Genomic DNA, 6,387 nt, shown 5'->3' with positions numbered 1-6,387 from the left:
ATAATAACTCCCATTCAAATAGCAAATACAACATTAATTAACTTTCCTATTCAATTTAATATCCAATCCCTATTACCCACAAAATAACATATCAAAAAATTAAATTCACAATTCTCAATGGAAAAAGGCAAAATATAAATTTTTTACATTGCCCATATGTGTACATTAATCATAAGATGGCCATCAAGTATGCTTATGATAATCATTAACACCTGCAAAGATTTGATGAACAAAAAAAAAGTCTAAAAATTGCTTATGAAATCAAGAAAGCCCCAAAACACAGAATAAAAAGGGCCAAAGTCATCACCATAGCCGATAATGCAAACCAATTATTTCAACCGTAAAAAAGAAACATCCAATACTCAAATATAAACCATTCATTATTACCAAAACAAAAAACCAGATTTGTCTTGTATAAGAAAATGTGGAAGAAGAAAAATTAGCATCAAGTTGGTCTGCTTGAATCAAAGGGAAAAATAACACAAATTAAAGACTCATTTGAAATGAGCTACTTTTTCTGCAGCTGGTAAGAACTCCACTTGATGAGTAACAAACTGTTTTCAAATCCAAAAGCCCCAATAACATTCCTGTGATACAATGATTAGAAGAAGGCTTCAGTAAACAATTATCTAAATTTCAAATGAGGAAAAGAAAAGCAAAAGAACAAACAATTGAGAATGAAACAGAGCAAAAGAAATTTATATGGAAAATAAACACAATGATACAACAAAGCATTACACTTCAATACACCCAATAACTATATAACTGAAAAAAATATATTTATAGCAGAAATCAACCTCACAGGCCACAACCTCACTCTATCAATAATCATGTGCCTCCATCTGTCTAAGAACCTCAATGGAAAAACAAATTAATTAACATAATGTACTCTAAAAAAGTGGTAGTATGTAAAAAAGCAAGTAAAAAGAACCAATGTTTCATTTTCCCCTCATTTTAACACTCACATTCATAAAATTCACATTCCCTTAACTGTCTTATCCTACTTACCCTACAAACGTTTCATTTGATCCAAAATTATCAATTGCACAAACAAGAATCAGCCAGATTAATGGGAGTTACAAACTAGACTACCTCAGATTAACCTTTTAAAATGTGTGTCAATGTGCAGGGAAATTCCCAAAAAAACAGAATGCCATAATCTTGTGGCATTTTTTTTTGTTCATTCAACATTATGATAATATGAAATTGCTAGCTCCAACATAAGCATTACTTGTGTTCTATCACACAATGTATGACGGTTTATTTGTTAAGACAAGCTTATGAGGAAAAAAATTTCAAGGAAATTTTCAGATGTCAGAGAAATTAATCAACTGTTTTACAGTCAAATAGCAAAATAATGTTTATACCGGGGCACAATTGGTAATGGATTTGACACCTCCAGCTCCACCACCAGTGGCACAATGGAATTCATCCTCAATATAAAAGTTCAAGGGTGACAAACCTTCCTGCATATACAAAAACCAAGACCATATAAAACTTTTAACCTTTCTAAATGAAATTCATAATCTAATTTTTTATACCACCTACAATAAAAATAAAACACTATTACAACAAGGATTAAAACTAGCACTATATACAAAGTTCAACTAGAGAGTAACACCGCTAAAAGAGAAAAAAGGCAAAAAAAAGGCAAAAAAAAAAAGGTTGTTAATAAAGGCAATAGAAGGACTTGCTGTGTGATCAATCTGCTAGAGAGATCTCATATTAATAGATCCATATAATTGAGTTTTAATTGATTGAACAACCAAGGAAATAACCTCACTCATGTCAAAGTCCTTTTCTCTACCTGGACCACTTGGGTACTTCCAGTCAACCAATACAAGAGGTTTGCAAGCACATATTCAACTATTAGGACTCCAAATGAGAAACCAGGGCAGCCTCTTCGGCCGCCATATACAAGAGGAATTGGCTATGAACTGATATATATATCGAGAATTGATCAATAAACATGATTGTTTTTCATTCCCAGCAATATATTGGGATGTATCAGTATCAAAATGGCTAGAACCATATACATATTGATTTATATGGTATATATCAGTATTTAAAATGATTCCTGTTACGACATTTTTTTGGCCTTTTCTAATACTGATAGAAATAGGCATATTAGTAGAAATGAAAATATCGTACTTATAACCCAATTTGTTATATGTATTATTTCATAACCAACTTAGGAAGATTAATCGTAGCACCGATTTAGGAAGATTAACCGCAGCTACTGCTAGTTCAGTGACTATCAAACTCTTTTTGCTACTAATAGATGATTTAAAAAATTTCACTACCGTGTCACCCAATTCACGACTGGTATACACACACACATAGAGGGACACCGAGAGAGAGAGAGAGAGAGAGAGAGAGAGACCAGTAAAATTCCTTTAAGATTGTCTTGGGAGATATCAATCTCTAGCTTGCCTTCCTCCTGAAAATGAAGCAGAATTTCAATCAGACACTTATTACCAGGCTGATCATCATTTCCTTTTGAAGTTCGATATATTTCAGTCACATCATCAAGGAAAGCATCTAATCCTTGTGAAGTGTCTTTGAGTCTTTTAACCAAACCAGTTAGTCCATCAATCCATCCAAAAGATGGGAAGAAATCTTGGAAGGAAAACTCAATCAAGAGCTCCATTCCATTTCTCGCCAACTGTCTGAATCTCTTCTTATTATCCTCTCCTTCATACTTCTTCCCAAGAATACATCTGGATATTATGCTAGTCATGGTATCAACCAACATATCTCCAAGGTTGACAGCATTAGCTCCTCCATCAAGGCTCGTGTTGTTGCGTATCTTCTCAATAATCGTCACAACTTCTTCTTCTCTAACAAAATGGAATGATTGCACCCTGTTGATGCTCAAAAGCTCCAAAACACAGATTCTCCTCATTTGTCTCCAATACTCACCGTACGGAGCAAACCCTAGACTAGTGCATCCATATATTAATGCATCAACAGCCCTTGTTTGGACTCTGTTTGCAAAAGCAATGTCATGAGTCTTCATGATTTCTTTTGCTATCTTTACAGAGTTGACAACCAGAGCTGGAGCACCACCCAAGTATAGTAGTAACATAGGGCCATATTTTTCGGAGAGAGCATGGAGAGACTGGTGAGGGAGGTTCCCTAGTAAGTGAAGGTGTCCGATAATCGGTAGCCTAGGTGGTGAAGGAGGGAATTTGAATTTGCTAACACTTTTCTTGAATTTAAACAGAAACAGGAGGAGGGAGGAGAGGAGGAGAGGGAAGACAAAGGGTTTGATTAGTGTTGTTTTGTAGAGCTCTTGCCACCATTGTTGCAACAGTGGTGTTAGACCCATTACCTTATTGATTGAATAAATAAACAAATGGCACATTTTAATATATTTTTTTTATTTGTACTAATTTCTTATTGCCACCCTCATTAAACCTATGAATGTTTAGTTTATGTTATGCTACTCAATGATTATGAATGTAATGATAATTTCAACATTAAATTAGAGACCACTTAGACAAAATAGTGTGTGAAAACACACAATAAACTTATCGAGAAGGAAATTACATCTGGAATAAATACGAAAAATAATGTATGACAGATAAATATATCACCAGCTGCGAAAACCAGACCTTAGGCCGTAAAACCGGTGGAATCCCCTTCCTGATGAGCTTCTTGAGGGTAACTGCATTACCTAAAGCTAAAAATTTAAGGGAATATTTAAGGGTTGATGAAATTTGAGTTAGCAAATATCAATTGGCCCATTCACTCCCAATATATATATATATATATATATTATTGTGAGTGAAGAAGAATGAAAAGAGATATACCTTGAAGCAGAGAGAGACTTGGTTGCAGTAGTAAAACCCAAACAAAGAGATCAATATTCTATGAAAGAATCTAAGAATCTAAATCCATGCAAACATAAAACTGCATTACATAATTTCCTTATATTCTCCAACAAAAAGGTCGCCTAGAAAGGATTAAATCAACCGCTAAAGATTAAAGTTTTGATGAGTAAACTAACAAGAAAATCATGGCGAGCAAGCCAAGGATCATTATATAAACTATTTCATGTACCATACCAAAATTCAAACTATATAATATTTAGACTTCTAAAAATAGTCATTTCCAATGAATATAACTTACTAAGCTCCTCGAATGACTCTAATAATCGTTACCACGATTGGGAACTTACATAACCAGTAACCAAACAAGCAGTCCTTTAACACGTGAAATTAATGAACTACCATTATATAAACTATTGATGCACATAATTGTTAAGGACAACTTAAACATTCCTAAAAAAGTTGTATTTGAGAAGTACCTATCCCCCAAAGCACGATTTCTAAAACTACAAAAAAAAAACATGAATAACACAATGACAACCCAATTTGGGAAAGAAAAATGCACAAAAAATAAAAAATCAAAATCTGACAAGTGAAGTTCATATGCTGCTCTACAACTGAAAATAGGGAAATTTCTCAACTTCCATGATAAAATTGGACAAGCTTTAAGATCCTTAGTAGAGTATCCAAATAAGACAACAAAGCCTAAAAACAAAAACAAAAAAACAAAAAAGAGTCATACTGAGTTAATCAAGATCCTAGAGCATCCAAATAAGACAATCAACTAAATTAATTTTTATGTTTTGGTTGTATATGCACTAAAATTAAAAGCATCAAAACTGAGCATTTTCAATATTTAACACACCATGAAAACTGATAATTGGACCACACACATATGTTGCAGACAACTACTAAACCATGATGAATTCTTTGTATATAAGCATTCTCTGTATATGTAGGCGAGAACCCAAATTAAATTAAGTTATTTGGCATTTGGTACTCAGTAGACTGGTAACCCTTATTATTCCTTGGCCAGCTGGACTATATATACTATCTTCATTATTATTATTATTATTATTATTATTATTATTATTATTATTATTATTATTTTCTCTTGACTAAGAACTAACCAGCAGAAGAAGAATGAGACTAAAAGCAAAGTAGGTCATTAATTTCTCTCATTCTCACCACTTGAAAGCAGCTCAATAGTAAGACATAGGCTCTTCTGTTCTTTCTTCTTCTTCTTTTTTTCTTTTTTTTAATAAAATTTCATATTTGAAAATATTTTTCTTCAGATTATGGTTCTTTAACATATTCAATATTTTTTAGGTACTCCTAAAAAATGATCAAATACATGTAATTTCACTCCATTTCCTTTTCTGTCACTTCAACAAATCCTAAATCTATTATGAAGAAACTTAAACCAATTTCAATGAGTAAAAAACTATATTTAGATTTACAAATTTCATTATTAATGAATATCACAACAAGTCTAACTAGTCTATCATTGCATCCATGAAACAACACTTCGGTACGAAATCCACACAATTTAAGCAAAATAACAAACAGCAATTCACAAACAGAGCACTGAAGAAACATTAATTATATACCCACTAAATCTTCACAAACCAATGGGAAGAAGATGAGCAAAGAGAGATTCACAAATAAATATTCACAAACAAAGCACAGAAGAAACATCTAAGAAAGAAACAAGTTTCAAATGTTCCTAAAATTTGAGCTCAACTAACCTCTGATCTCACTGATCGAAGACGACGAAGAGCTCCAAATCCAAAAAGACGAACACCACAACTGGAATCACCGAGCTAAAGAAGGTTTTGAAGGATTCGATCAATTTTTCTAAGATTGTATAAGGTGGTGCTCACAATAGAGAAAGAGAGAGAGAGAGAGAGAGAGAGAACTTCAAAATCAAAATCTCAATCACTCTGAGATGAATCACTAAGAGGAATCACCATGCTGAAGAGGAATCGAGAGAGAGAACTTTGTATTGATTCGATCCTCTAAGACTGAAATTAGGGTTTAGAGAGAGAGAGAGAGAGAGAGAGTCACCTTGGAGTTGTGAGAATAGATCGACTTTGTGTAGGGTTTGGAAATAGGGGTGTGAAGAGAGACAGGGAGAGGGTTTGGAAATAAGGATTTTGAGGCGCTTTCAAACGACCTCTATTCAGAAACAGGACCGTTTTAATTAACACAAAAGGCAACGTTTACAAAACGTCGTTAAGTATCAGAAAAGGTGACGTTTAAAAAAACGCCGTTAATTAAACGTCGCTAAATCCATGATTTCCAGTAGTGAATCTACAATACTTGCTTTGTGCTTCACAGTTGCCACATATCTGTTTCGACCATTTCAATTGCAAATCAGATGTTCGATCAAATACCTCAGAAGGAACAGACGAAATATTATATAACTTTCTGCAAGATAATAAGGGGTAGTAGTAGATAAGTCCAAGATTGTAGATACAAAAATCATTGTAAATAGCAATAACTTCACGACTCGGTTCGTCGGGAATGCAGGTCTTGTATTGCAATTGTTGCC

The 6,387-nt window shown here is 33.5% G+C and overlaps 1 long non-coding RNA gene across 2 annotated transcripts; it reads right to left on the bottom strand.

Annotated features, from left to right (window-relative positions):
• Positions 1 to 287: 287 nt before the first annotated feature.
• Positions 288 to 4,411, bottom strand: LOC114271390 (uncharacterized). 2 transcript variants are annotated; one of them, XR_014338464.1, is made up of 3 exons: positions 3,618 to 4,411; positions 798 to 1,466; positions 288 to 587 (listed from the first exon to the last, which is right to left on the bottom strand). It is a non-coding gene; the product is annotated as an uncharacterized LOC114271390 (long non-coding RNA). The 2 variants fall into 2 exon arrangements; XR_014338465.1 differs by lacking the exon at positions 798 to 1,466.
• Between the last annotated feature and the right edge of the window lie 1,976 nt (positions 4,412 to 6,387).

The sequence above is a fragment of the Camellia sinensis genome, chromosome 1 (assembly GCF_055761805.1).
Source record: "Camellia sinensis isolate YWXY chromosome 1, ASM5576180v1, whole genome shotgun sequence".
In the NCBI taxonomy this organism is placed as follows: domain Eukaryota; kingdom Viridiplantae; phylum Streptophyta; class Magnoliopsida; order Ericales; family Theaceae; genus Camellia; species Camellia sinensis.
Note: the sequence above shows the minus strand (reverse complement) of the source record. Positions and strands in the feature narration are given on the sequence as shown.